The sequence below is a fragment of the Pseudorca crassidens genome, chromosome 6 (assembly GCF_039906515.1).
Source record: "Pseudorca crassidens isolate mPseCra1 chromosome 6, mPseCra1.hap1, whole genome shotgun sequence".
In the NCBI taxonomy this organism is placed as follows: domain Eukaryota; kingdom Metazoa; phylum Chordata; class Mammalia; order Artiodactyla; family Delphinidae; genus Pseudorca; species Pseudorca crassidens.
In genome coordinates this window covers 28,323,968-28,338,963 of record NC_090301.1, presented here as the reverse complement: position 1 = coordinate 28,338,963, position 14,996 = coordinate 28,323,968, and the positions used below count along the sequence as shown (strand labels likewise).

The window sequence follows — 14,996 nt, the reverse complement described above, 5'->3', positions numbered from 1 at the left end:
GGCCCTTTCTGCCACCCCAAAGTCTTCTGCGGCCAAAATGTACCATTGTGCTGCTGTCTGACACTGTGCCAGCAGGCCTGTGCCAAAGCCAAGTAACACCCTTCCTTCTTCGGGTTTTGGGATAGCAGGGGAGGGCTGCTAATTCCTTTTGTGACCACTGACTAAGAGCTGAGTGGCCAACAATTTGGTAAATTATATACACACCTAAAATGTCAGCTGCATCAGAGATTTTTGCTCTCTGTCTTTCCAGTAGCTGGGGGGAACCTTTAGGCTAAAGGCAATTCTAGAAGAGTTGGGTTTCCTAACCACATTCTGTGGGAGGGATGCTAGCAGAACTCCAAGCATGCAGGAGCCCGAGCAGCAAAGAATCATCTTTGATAAGTGTATATGCCAATGATTCAAACCAATGGAAAGGGATGGGAATTAAAATTAGTCACAGTTATGAAAACACACACACACACACACACACACACACACACACACACACAAGAGGAGAGCGAGAAGCTCTACCACAAAAGTCCTTTTTGGAATCAGACTAGCTGTAAATACAAAAACACACGTGGACACAGGTCAGCCGTAGCTACGAATGTAGAATCTGTTAACTCCAAACTTTTGAAACACAAAAAGTGAATTCATAGCGTCACAAATCCATATGTATTTAGCCTGCATTCCTTTTTGGACTATAAGTTAATATATTCAGTGGGTTATCCAGTTCTTTATTCTAGAAATTTGCTGTTTTTGACAACTACAGGTCAATGGGTTGGATAGAACTGGAAATTCCGTTTCGACCACCATGCCAGTGTTCAAAACGGATCTGTAAAAATTTTAGGGACTAGGGGCTTCCCTGGTGGCGCAGTGGTTGAGAGTCCGCCTGCCGATGCAGGGGACACGGGTTCGTGCCCCGGTCCGGGAAGATCCCACATGCCGCGGAGTGGCTGGGCCCGTGAGCCATGGCTGGCCGCTGAGCCTGCGCGTCTGGAGCCTGTGCTCCGCAACGGGAGAGGCCACAGCAGTGAGAGGACCGCGTACAGCAGGAAAAAAAAAAAAAAAAAATTTAGGGGCTATGGCCTGTGTAGGGGAACTGGGTGGGGGGCTGGGCCTGACTGCTGTGATCACACTGGCTACACCAAGTGTCCTGGGCTCTGGGATTCGTGCCATGTGTTGGCTCTCTGGCCAGCGATGGGTGCATGGGAACCCTGTTCTGGTCCCCTCTTTGCCATAGTATTCCCTCCCTCCACCCAGTGAAAGACTTGGTGGGGCTTTAGCAATGGTGGGGCTGGGCCTTGCTGCCAGGTGGATCTTGCTACCAGTTTGCCTCTAGAAATAGAGAACGTCAGTGCTGGAAGCAGACGGTACAGTGTAGCAGCTCGGAGTGCATGCCCACTGGCAAAGGGAATACCTACAGTTACAGCGGTAATCAGCAGGTAGTAGTTGTTATTTATGTTTTGATAAGTCTGAAAAATTTCATACAAAATTGAAAAAGCAAAAGAGTACGTGCTAGAACAGGAGAGCCTGGGTCCTGGCTCCTCCACTTTAGCTAGATGACTTTGGGCAAGTTCATTCCACTGGCAAAAGGTGGATGATAATTGTCCCGTCTTTTAGGGCTGTTGTGAGGATTAAATGAGATAATCCACGTAGATTTCAAACAAGATCTGGCCTAAAGTAAGCACTCAATAATACAAGTAACTAACATTTCTTGAGCATATAATAAAAAGTAGCCATTGTTAATCTAATTATTAGTACAACCTTCTCATCTTACAGACAAGATTTTAAGTGCCAGAGATAGGATGTGACTTGGTAAGGGATAGACTGCTATTGTTACCTTGGGTAGTAGGTTTCCTGAATGTTCCTTTCTCTTTCTCCTTGACTAAGTGCTATGACATGAGAGTGGAGTGAGCAGGCCCCTGGCCTTCAGTGAGACTGTGCCTTAACCACTCCGGGGGTGAAGCCCGCAGGCTGAGAATCCTGGCCCTTTCTAGCCCCTTCTACCTGCCTGTAGGATGATGAGTCCCTACTCCCAGCAGGCAGTAGGCAGAGAAAGGAGAAAAAGGTGAAACTCCAATCAGCAGTTTTATTACCCACCATTGCCTAGACTTTCTCTGCACCCTTGACCTCTCCTCCAGCCAAGAATCCATTCACAGTATCCTTCCCTGGATTTCCTTTTCTCATCAGGTCTACACCTTCCATTATTAATGCCCCAACTTTTTTTTTTTTTTAATATTTATTTATTTATTTGGTTGCGCTGGGTCTTAGTTGCGGCAGGTGGGCTCCTTAGTTGCGGCTCACCAGCTCCTCAGTTGCAGCTTATGAACACTTAGTTGCTGCATGCATGAGGGATCAAGTTCCCTGATCAGGGATCGAACCCGGGCCCCCTGCATTGGGAGCATGGAGTCTTAACCACTGCACCACCAGGGAAGCCCTGCTCTATCCTTTTATTGTCTGAGCTGCAGTGGGATCTCTGCTGTTAGCACCGAGAAAATCAACCCACCGTTCACCAGATAACCTGAGTGACGCTGCCCGTCTTAGTAACAAACTCACTAAATGGCATATTCTCTTCCGCATGTTTTTATTGGCCAACTTTTGTGTGCTGGGCATTGTTTCGAACTGCCACTGGAGTGTAAGGTATTACAAAGACAATTTGTGTTTAAGGAATATAGGAAATCAGTAATATTTGACTTGTTTTTGTAAGCTGTCTTTTAGGTTGTATTTGTGAAAACGTTTCAAAGTTCTATTTAATGACAAGTTGAAATACCAGCTGACCTTTGGCAAATGGAAATCTTGCATTTGTCACTTAGAACTGAAGGGGCTAAGATCTGGCTCTCCTCCCAGGTTCCTGGCTGTGCCCAGAGCTTGGCTGCTTTATGCAAACTGGCTGGGAAACCCCAGAAAGTAGATACAGGTAGAGTGGCTTCCACAACTTAATCGCTTCTCAAGGATTCTATAATCATGGAACCAGAGTCCTAGAGCTAGAAAGGGCTTTAAAAATTGCTTAATTCAACCTTTTCACATCACAAATGAGGAAACTCAGGACCCAAGAAGTGAGGTGATAAAGGCAGTTTTTATCCAAATGCACTTGTGATTCTCCTCTTGGGAACAGAGGAGCCAAAGCCAGAGAAGAAAGTGGTCCAAAGTTGGATATACCGTATGAAATTGTCATTTAAAGATGCCATATAGGCTTCCCTGGTGGCTCAGTGGTTAAGAATCCACCTGCCAATGCAGGGGACACGGGTTCGAGCCCTGGTCCGGGAAGATCCCACATGCTGTGGAGCAACTAAGCCTGTGCGCCACAACTACGGAGCCTGAGCTCTAGAGCCACGAGCCACAACTACTGAGCCGTGTACGGCAACTACTGAAGCCCCTGGCACTTAGAGCCGGTGCTCCGCAACAAGAGAAGCCACTGCAATGAGAAACCCGCGCACCAAAAAGAAGAGTAGCCCCCGCTCGCTGCAAATAGAGAAAGCCCGTGCACGGCAACAAAGACCCAACGTAGCCAAAAATAAAATAAATTAAAAAAATAAAGATGCCATATAGCTTTAACCACACGGGTTAACAGGGTTGAGAATAATCCCTATGAGGGTTAAGTTAAAAATGCATTGTTGTTTTTTTTTTAAAAAAAGAAACTTGGCTTTTATAAGCTGTGAGAAGTGATAGGGATGGAGATATTTTCAGAGGTAAGCTGTGTTTCCACTCCTGACGAAGACTTAATGGAACACATGGATTCAGGGAGACGCGTGGGATTTTAACACAATTCAACATCAGTTAATTCTAAGAGTAAAGGCCCTTCAGTCCAGCTCCCTTCCACCTCAACATTAAAGGAAGCTAGAAAGCCAATTACACTCGCAGCAGGGCCTCTCCCCAACTGCAAGGGAAGAATGTACTGCAAATCTGTGTGTGCTTTACAAGCTAGTAAAATTATAATTGCAGGTGGGAAGGAACATGGGTTCTCTTTGTTTCTGCCAACATTTCAGTCTGGGAAGCTCCTCCCTTTTATAGTTGCAGAAATAGCGTGGACTTAGTATTTTTTTTTAGCACACAAAATAGGTATTCTATGGTTCTATAAAACTTACAGAATGCTTTTTGTTAAAACTGAAAAGACATCTGTGCGCAGCCCACCAAAAGGGCATGCATTCTTCAGAGGCAGGTGCCGAATGTGCCTACCTTTACTTGGAAGCCAAAACCCACCTTCTGGTTCAAGCTCTGAAGGTCTCTCAGCAAGACTAACAAAGGTGGCGAGGCTGGGAGGGTAATACCTGACTTGTTCTAGCAGAGCCCTAGGGAGATCTTGTTGCCGGGGGAGAAGGTGTGGGGCAGGGGGCTCTCGAGGTGCAATTCCCCTGTGGGGTCACTGGGGACGTCTGGTCTAGGAGCACCCTGGAGGCAGGAGGAAGCTTTCCCTGTCAAGGTGCTGTTCCGTATGGTGACTGTGCAACTGTTGCTGCAGCAGGATCCTGTGGTCTAGACACCCTTGCAGAATCTGAGAGGCAGAACTGGGGTGTAGCCAGCATTACTTCTGTGGTGATAACTGCAGTCTAGTGTCCACAGATGCAGAGTCTTGGTGCCACTGAAGAAAGCTACAGGGAGCCATTTATAAAAGTCCACATCTCCTAGCAACACTATACCAGTACTTGTACCACTGGTACAGCTCCTATCTCCTAAGCCTTACGTGTTAAGCAGAGTTCTAAGTGTCATACATGCTAACTCTTCTAAGCCTCATAAACACATTTTGGGGCAGGTACTATTATTATCCCCACTTCAGAAATGAAGTGCTTCTCGAGGCACCAAGTGAAGTGACTTGCCCAAGGTCACCTAGTGAGTCTAGGGTGAGCATCTGAATGTGGGCAGCCAGTCTCCAAGGTTTCAGTGCATAACCACTGCACCGTTCAGCCCCTCTGCAATGCCCAAGGTCGGGTGTCATCACCCCTTTGGAGACCTTTGCTCCAGGCAGAAACTTCATCCCATGTTGGCCTCACACTGGCCTGCTGGTCTCCTAAAAGCTCCTGACAGCCATCTTAGTTTTGATTTCTATTTAATTTTCCACCTCACAAAGCAGTGACAGGGAGGGAGAATCTGGTGATACCTTTTGAATATGATTTATTAACCAATAGCTTGAGGAAATGTAGGGCTTCCTTGCTGCCACCTGACCTTTGTCTTCAGCCTTCCGAATGTTTGCATTACTGCCCTGACCTTGCAAAGTGACCTGGAATAGCTTGCCTGTTTCCTTGTGTGTGTCCACTTTCAGAGCCTAGCTGTCAGCCTGTGCAAGTCTGTCAGTTAGCATCTCAAGGGTTCGGAATGGGGTCTGCAGCCTTTTGAGGAACACAATCTAACACTAACCTCCAAATTCCTTCCCGTAATTGAGCATTCATTAGTTTGACGGAACAAAAGCAGGCATTCTCTTTTATAAAGCAGAGGTCAAAACCAGTAGCTGTGTTTTGTTTGGCCTGCAGAGTGTTTAAATATTGAGAAATTTCACATAAAAATACGAATTTCCGGCTTCTCTTGGAAAAGGGGAAGGGATGACAGCTCTGGGGCTTTGAGTACCAGCTGTCCCCTTCAGAGGCGGATGCTCTCTCCGGCTTCTCATCATGGCCTGAAGTCTCACCTCAGGCCTGCTTTGGGCACGGGCGCCACTTTCCTGGCCTCTGCAGGAATCAGAGTCAACAAAACCCTGTTCTGAAGCCATATTTCCCTCCTCTAAAATGTGAACTGGCTTGGTTAGGCTGGTGTACCAGGACAGAACTTGGAGAGCTGGTGTTCCCAGAGGGCAGGTGCTGTGCCTTTTCTCTCCTGTCCCTGCACTTGGCATGGTAAGTGTCTGGTACATAACAGACATTGATCACTTTCTCCTTATGGATGAATAAGTGAGTGACTAGCTCTCTGGAACAGAGCGAGCTTCTGAGTGACAGAAACCAGCTCCCCAGCTACGGAAGTCCAGGCTTATTAATGCTTCAATAGCTTTTTGAATGACCGAGGCACCCTACACCTTTTCTTTATTTATTGTGCTATAAAGATCTTTCCTGCTGTCACAAATGAGACTGAATCTTGTTTAAAATTCCAGAAGCAAGTATGTTGATGGTTTACTAGAAGTTAGCCAGAAATTAAAATAAAAAACAAAGAACAATGTGAAAAGCTGCCCCCGTCAACCTTAAAATTTTTCCTCAGAAAGATGGGGGTGATAATTATTGAAAAGCAGCAAGTTCCAAATGTAGATGGAATTGCAGGCCACTAGCACATGCAGCCAACAGTTCTCGCTAAGATACACGAGCTAATGCAGTCCTGTGAGGCTGCCATGCTTCCTGGCTCCATCTCTAGAGCATCAGGCGAATGAACTTTGTCTCTCTCTTTTTTTAATTTTATTGAAGTATAGTTGATTTACAATGTTGTGTTAATTTCTGCTGTACAGCAAAGTGACTCAGTTATACATATATATATATATTCTTTTTCATATTCGTTTCCATTATGGTTTATCAAAGGATATTGAATATAGTTCCCTGTGCTCTACAGTAGGACCTTGTTGGTTACCCATTCTTTATGTAATAGCTTGTGTCTGCTAATCCCAAACGCCCGATCCTTCCCACCCCTCCCCACTCCCGCTTGGCAACCACAAGTCTGTTCTCTATGTCTGTGAGCCTGTTTCTGTTTTGTAGCTATGTTCACTGGTGTCCTATTTTAGGTTCCACATGTCTTGACTATGGTAAATAGTGCTGTTATGAACATAGGGGTGCATGTATCTTTTCAAATTTTAGTTTTGTCTGGATATATGCTCAGGAGTGGGATTGCTGGATCATATGGTGATTCTATTTTTAGTTTTCTGAGGAACCTCCACACTGTTTTCCATAGTAGCTGCACCAATTTACATTCCCACCAACAGTGTAGGAGGCTTCTCTTTTCTCCACACTCCCTCCAGCATTTGTTATCTGTAGACTTTTTAATGATGGCCAAGCGAATGAACTTTGAAAGTGCTAGAAACCTCATCAGCCCTCGACACCTGACTAGACAGAGCCTTCTTATAATGCCTCTGGCCCCTTGTAGACCAACCACAAATGTGAGAATGGCTGGCATGAGACATCAAGGGGTAAAATCCCACCGGATGTCACTAGGTTGCAGCAGAATTATAGGTAGCCTCTACTAATTCTTGGCACCCAGGCAGAACACAGGGCTTTGACCATAACCATCAAGAAACACTAGTCCTTTTCTGAGAAAATGAGCCCTCTCAAATTCAGGGCCGGCATGGCTCCGGGCATGTAGTATGTGCTAAATAAATATTTGCTGAATGAATAAATGAATAGAGAGAACACCTAGGCAGTTCTCTTGATAGAGAACTGGGCTCATGCTTCAGATGTGCAGGTGGGATGGAAAGATTCTAAACTCTACACTCTTTGCTGCTTTAGGCACATCACAGACTCTTTCATTTCTGAGGAAAGTGATGTGATACCATCATACTTATACCATGAATGTTTTGAGACAAGCTATCAAAATCTTGAAGCATGCAGACAGAACTGTCAAAATCAGTAATGAAAATTACTCTTCAGAAATGTCCAAGTCAGCAATGAGAGTTTTCTCCTGCTTGCCTCCATTCCAGAAACACCGTGGGTTAAGGTCACTGAGGGGTCTGAAGCTACCAAGGCCTGGAAGTCCTCATCCGATTGCCCTCTGCCTAGCTCATGCCTATAGAGCCTCACCTCTTAATCTAGAATCACAGCCAGTCGGAAGCCTTCCCTGACAGCCAGGTTACTGGGCGTTCCAGTTACTATTGCTATAAAACAAATTACCCCCAAACCTAGTGGTGTAAAACAGTCAATATGTTCAGATTCTGTAGGTCAGGATTTCAGACAGGACACGGTAGAGACGGCTTGTCTCTCCTCCATGGTATCTGCAGTCTCATCGTAGCCTCTGCTGGAAAGACTTGAAGTCTAGGTGGGGAGTCATTTGGCGGTATCTTTACTCACATGTCTGGCGGTTGATGATGGCTGTCATCTGGAATGACTATATGTGGCCTCTCTCTGTGGGGTCTCTGCACGGGCTAGTATGGGCTTCCTTAAAACATGGTAGCTGGTTTACAAGAGTGAGCATTCCCAAAGAGTGGCAGGTTGAAGCTGTATCACTTTTTATGACCTAGCCTTAGAAGTCACATAGCATCACTTCCATGGTCACAGGCCCACCCAAATTCAGAAAAAAAAGATGCTACTTCTCAATAGGAAGAATGTCAAAGTCTCAGCATAAGAAGGGAATGTGGGATGGGAGATACTGTTGTGGATATCTTTGTGAAATATCATCTTCCACACTGGGTTGGATGTGTTTCCTGAGTACCCTGAGTTCAACTCCCCCTGACTTAAAAAAAAAAAATGCTTGTGTGCCTCCCTCCCTAGACTGTGAGCTCAGGCAGGGAAGGGACTGTGACTTACTCACCTTTGCCTCCTCTGTTGCACAGTGCCTGGCACAGTCAACACGCATTTACTGAATTGAACCAAATAGAAAGGAAGAATCAGAAGGACTCCTGGGGCCCCTTTCATGCTGGCTGTTGGTGGCATGAGGGAAGTTTGACCAGGGCAATAAAAGAAATGTGAGAGAAAAGTACCTAAACACCTTTCTGGGGCCCAAGGCTATTCCCTGTGACTGTATCACGTATGATAAGGGGGTTTTTGCTTCCTTATGTTTCTCACACTGTATATAGGAAATAACTACAAGAATTGTAACTGACTTCATGTATTTCTCCTCTTGAGCTTTTCGGAAATATTTTTTTCCCCTTTATATCTCTGTGCCATAAAAATGGCAAGTATGAGATGCCATTACCCAAGAGGCTGCCTTTTTTTTATACGCATACACTCAGGGTACAGCAGAAAGAACACTGGATAAGGAGTCAGAAAACCTCGGCTTCAGTCTTGGTTCAGTCACTGAGCAGAAGCTGTGCAGCTTTGGTACGCCAGCTAATTTTTCTAAATCTGTTTTCTTGCCTATAAAGTGGGTATTAAAAAGGTAGTAACACAGTATACAAAAACAACATGCTATTACAAAACATGGTGGTTTTAAAATATGTTCACACATTCTTTGACATGCCTCCTTTCAGAAAGTAGAGTCTAATTCGCCCCAGAAACGTGGGCCTGACTTAGTGATTATTTCAAGTGAACAGAACGTGGAAGTGATGCTGACTTCCAAGGAGAGGTCACGTGGCTTTGATTCTCCCAGGTCACTCACAAGCCAGCCAGCATCTCATGAGGACACTCATTAAGCAGCTCGTGGAAAGGCCCTTGTGGGGAGGAGCAGAGGCCTCCCACCAGCAATCAGCACCAACTTGCCAGCTGGGGGAGTAACCCACCTTGGAAGCAGATGCTCTAGCCAGTCAAGGCTTCTTCAGATGATGCAGTCCTGACCAACCAACATCAGGACTGCAGCCTCCTGACAGATTCTGTACCCACACTGCCCAACTAAACTGCTCCTGAATTCCCTGACCCACAGAAATCATGGGAGGCAGTAAATGTCTACTTTCGTTTTAGGTTACTAAGTTGTGGGGTAATTTGTTACACAGCACTAGATAACTAATACACAGAACCATGCCCCACTAACCAACCAAAGGTATGGTAGGCATTTGTTTCTCTGATCACATGATGGGTTAGTTTTGAGTCACCAGGAGGGGGCAAGAAAGGGTTTGGATCAAAAGATATTTATGTGTGAGGTGGCAGGCTGAGGGGTCAGGCAGGGGGAAGAGTGCAATTCCACCTTTAGTAAGAGTGACACTAACCTTACTTTCTATCTTTAAGTAAACTGTCTTTGAAACCAGGCCCTCACCTAGTCAGTATTACAATGCTTTTTAATACGTGGGAAACAACAACACAAACTCCAAATCAACAACAAAACCCAGATGGCTGGAAGCCAAAGTAGACATGGGGGCCAGGAATGTGGACTCCGGGAAAATGATCTCAGTGCTGACCGAGCACCATCCAGGGGTATAGTTGCATCTTCATCTACTAGCAGGCTGTTTATACTCGAGGGGCTCACGGTTGGCTTCTGGACTCCTTATCTCTGAGCTCGTTCTCACCTGGACCACAAGCCTCTCCATCCAACACTCAGCACCCAAGGTCATCTTTCTGACCTCGTTTCCCAACAGGAGCAAGAACTGTGCCCTTGGCTAGCCACGTTTCCTGCCGCAGCCCCCGTCGGCCTTCCCCAGTCCTTCACCGCATCTGTGGGCTGAGTGTGTGGTTGTAGTCAGGGGTGGGGCCTGGATCTGCAGGCAGGCAAAGTTTTCTCTGGGCAAAGGCTAACCAGCTGGCACAAGGAACAATCTGCGCTACCACCTTGTTAATCATCTGTATTAACCCACTCGGCTAATCGGCCCCATCACCAAAACGCCAGCAGTCATGATCGGCAGGCCTCCGAGGACTGAATGCCTCAGGGAAGGAGTCAGAAGACCCAGGCTCCAGTCCTGGTACTTGTCACTTCTCCCTCTCCCCTTCCCCCGGGATCTGAAACACCGTGAGGCAGGAACTGTTCCCACCTGCTCTCCTGACAACAGTGACTTTCCATTTGCCCTGCTGCCAACCTGCCAGTCCTTCAAAGAGCAACTTTCGGTCCCTTCACTTCACCCTGAAACACCCACATTCACTGTTTAAAACCCCCCTTATTTAAAAGGAATGATTTGTTCCCCGAATGACTTACGGTCCTCTTTCCTAACTCATTCACTGGCTGCACCGACCCTGATGAAAGCTGCTAACAGAGATTTAGTGATGTTTTAATGGAGGCCTCATTCTGGTCTCGTCCCAGATTATGCTCAGGGGCTTCTGAAGGCTGTGACGGCTGCAGGGGACACAGGCTCTGGCCATGGAGCAACACAGACGAGCTGTCACGCTTTGTTTTTCTGCTGGTTAAATCCAAATGCTCCTAATTAGTTAAACTGACCGCTAAGGCCGGGGTGGACAATGGCGTGGGGATCAGGGGTGCTGAGAGGCTATGAATACAAGTTCCTTGGGCTCCTGAGGCCTGGGGACCAGTGACTTGGTTGTGGGCACTGAGGCACTGTGTCCCTGGGGGCTGCAGATTCAAAGACGTCAGCCCTCGTGTGAATAAAGGTCATCACCTGTTACTTCTTCGGTGAAAGGGCAGCTGTGCTGGGTGCCCACTTAGGCTCAGCCTTTGTCTGCTGACTCTGTGAATAGCACCCACAGAGAATAACATTCTCTGATTCTGTGTTTGCTTGGTGGGGCAGAGCCACAGAAAATAACTCGCGAACTTCCTCGAAGAAGTATTCAGCCAAGTATGTTTTTAAAAAGTGGCCTCGAAATGCCTTGAACGTCACCTTTTGGTGGTTGTACTCACTAGCTAGAACACACTAGAAAATCTTCATGGTAGGGCCACCAATTTGCATTGTTTCTTCAGGAGCCAATTCTGACAAATGTTTAGGTCACAAGGATGACAATTCCTGAACTCCATGGGTGTGGGGGACTAGAGAAAAAGCTAACTGAAAAGCCAGCTAGCAGTTCAAGAAGGTTTAATGTTCAGAAAGTTTGCAACATTGAACAACCCACTGTTGCTCCAATATGTAAAAAGCAGAGATTTTATTTGGTTTTAGAATTCTGTGCATTATTTTACAAAGTAGCATTTCTTTTTTTTGTTTGTTTTTTCATCTCCCTCTTTTTTTTTTGTTTTTGTTTTTGTTTTTTGTGGTACGCGGGCCTCTCACTGTTGTGGCCTCTCCCGTTGCGGAGCACAGACTCCGGACGTGCAGCCTCAGCGGCCATGGCTCACGGGTCCAGCTGCTCCACGGCATGTGGGATCTTCCCGGACCGGGGCACGAACCCGTGTCCCCTGCATCGGCAGGCGGACTCTCAACCACTGCGCCACCAGGGAAGCCCCATCTCCCTCTTTTTTAAATTAAAAAATTTTTTTTTTCATCGGGGTATAGTTGTTTTACAATGTTGTGTTAGTTTCTACTGTACGGTGAAGTGGAGTTCCCTGTGCTACACAGCAGGTTCTCATTAGTTATCTATTTTATACATATTAGCGTATATATGTCAATTCCAGCATTACTAATATCATTTTGTTTAAGGGCTTATGTTAAATTAATTCGTTTGCTTTTCTTTTAAAGGAAGAGAGTGCGAATGAGTTCAGGATACTGTATGTATGTGTGTGTATTTATCCATCCATCCATTGATTCATTGAACATTTACATGCCCAGTTGCTTAGTATAAATGTTCATTGCTTTAGCATAAAACAAACAGTTCAGACTGTTCTAGGCCCCCTGGAAAGGCAGTATGCATCTGATTTGCTCCTCGCTTTTCAAGGCTCTTGAGGGCTATGGGTCCTCTCCCCTGGCACCCTTCCCACTTCACATCTCTTAGTAAGTACTCCAAATTTCAGACTCTTCCATCATTTTCTCATAATTAAAACTTATCTATTGAAATCTATCTCCCCTCAGTTGATTATCCTGTGCTTTCAACTTATTAATAAGACAAAAGAATTTGTGCCAAAATAATAATTTACTCTTCTCAGGTAATATACAGGCATACCTCAGACATACTGTGGGTTCAGCTCCAGAGCACTGAGATAAAGCAAATATCACCATAAAGCGAGTCATATGAATTTTTGGTTTCCCAGTACATATGAAAATTGTTTACACTATACTGCAGTCTATTAAGTGTACAAGCATTATGTCTAAAAATAAGTACATGCCTTGGGCTTCCCTGGTGGCGCAGTGGTTGAGAGTCCACCTGCCAATGCAGGGGACGTGGGTTTGTGCCCCGGTCCAGGAGGATCCCACATGCCGCGGAGCGGCTGGGCCCGTGAGCCATGGCCGCTGAGCCTGCGCGTCCGGAGCCTGTGCTCTGCAACAGGAGAGGCCACTGCTCCGCAATGGGAGAGGCCACAACAGTGAGAGGCCAGCTTACCACAAAAACAAAAACAAACAAAACAAACAAACAAAAAGCACATGCCTTAATTAAAAAGTACTTTATTTCTAAAAGCTGCTGACCATTATCTGACAATGCAGGGTTGCCACGAACCTTCAATAGGTGAAAAACACAATATCTGCAAAGTGCAATAAAATGCAATAAAATGAGGTATGCCTCAGTTTCATATTAACTAGAGTCGAATGGCCTTAACCTGGAGGCAGGGGCTAGTTTGAAAACTCAGGGCCCAGGGAAGGTGAACAATGGGGAAGCCAGCTCCTGAGATGGTCCCACAAGAGGTGTGTGTGTGTGTTGGCAGGTGCGGTGGTGAGCGGTGGAGGGAGCAGGTGAGGAGGGGGCCACCCTAACCCACCGCCCCACCCCTGGGATCATCCAGTACCCTTTCTCACGGATCGGGTACAAATAGAATCATTCACTGCTTAACTTACATACGTCCCAAAGGTGAGTAACACCAGAAGAGTTAGTCATTTATAGACATTTTAGGTTTTTGTCACAAGAGCACAGGTAGCCACAATTTAGAAGTCAAGTCTGACCGTTCCTTTCAGCAAGTAGAAGGAACTTCAGAAGAAGCCTCCTATCACTTACACGGTCCGAGGAATGACACAGTAAACCATGGCTCCGATTTGCTCCTTAATAGCAGCCAGGATCTCTTGAGCGCTAACTCACATACACTAATGTATTCTGCTGATAAGATGTGGGACGTTCTTGTCAGTGTTAAAAGCACCAAAGGGATCTGAGTAAGGAGAAGGTTTGTCGCACACTCAACAGGGAAAGGGGAGAACTAACACAGAACGCTAACGCACTGAGGGTTACAGTATTGTCTCTGCTGTCCCACTGGAGCATATCTTTTTATTGTATTCCTGTTGTAAAGTCTTCCCTTGAATTTCTGATAATGCTGGGTAGACTGAAAATAACGAAACATAAATTCTATTCTACTTTCCCTTCTCAAAGTATCCAAGTGGGAAAAAAGCTCTTAGAAAGCAGCCCCATTTCCCCATTAAAAACACGCACCAGCACCAGTCCATTCATTCACATACGCTTAGCCATTGCCTGCCAAATCCTTTCTGAGGAATTGTTCTATCATTTCAAAACACCACCACGCATTCAAACCTCCTGAAAGTTTGTTTATAAGATTTTACCTTTTAAAAAACCAGTATATTCTGTCAGATTTACATTCAAAGAGCATAGGTTGAATGTTCTTCTAACAATATCTACTTTGCTGAACAGAAATTCATTTGAAATTCCAAACTTAAATGAATAACTCAAACGGGTGTGCCCTCCTCAACCCCCCCACCCAGCTCCCGGGATTTGGAGAGTCTCTGCCCCCATCTTCTTCGCCCTTCCTTGGTCCTGCTACTAGGACAGGAGAAGTATTGATACTTGCTCTGTCTTACATGTTAAAATGCCGCCACTGATTAGGTAATGACTGTGTGGGGGTCAACTACTACCTTTGCCTGTGCTAGGAAAACCCAGTGAGCAACTTATTTACTGGTGAAATAAAAAGACAGTTAGGGGCTTCCCTGGGGGCGCAGTGGTTAAGAATCCGCCTGCCAATGCAGGGGACATGGGTTTGAGCCCTGGTCCGGGAAGATCCCACATGCCGCGGAGCAACTAAGCCTGTGCGCCACAACTACTGAGCCTACACTCTAGAGCCCGCGAGTCACAACTACTGAGCCCACGAGCCACAACTACTGAAGCCCGCGCGCCTAGAGCCCATGCTCCACAACAAGAGAAGCCACCGCAATGAGAAGCCCATGCAGCGCAATGAAGAGTAGCCCCCGCTTGCTGCAACTAGAGAAAGACTGCATGCAGCAACGAAGACCCAACACAGCCAAAAGAAAAAAAAAAGACAATTAGGGACTCTGCACCGGCATAAGCTACAAATGTTGCCAATAATTGGCAACGCTGAGCACTCACTGGCCAGTGGGCAGGTGACTACAGCTCCCAGAACAACTAGAGGGAGTCCCCTTTGCTAAGCAGTGTCAGTGGGTGCTATTTATTTCCCAGGTCCAAGTGTACAAAAGTAGAGAGAGTGCGTGCAAAGAGGCCAGTGAATTCAAATACTAAGAAGAGGAGGAAAAACTGTCTTGAATG

At 46.1% G+C, this 14,996-nt stretch overlaps 1 protein-coding gene across 8 annotated transcripts in view; it reads right to left on the bottom strand.

Annotated features, from left to right (window-relative positions):
- Positions 1-14,996, bottom strand: part of PLEKHM3 (pleckstrin homology domain containing M3) — a 186,809-nt gene that overhangs the window by 67,651 nt on the left and 104,162 nt on the right. The window lies entirely within an intron of this gene.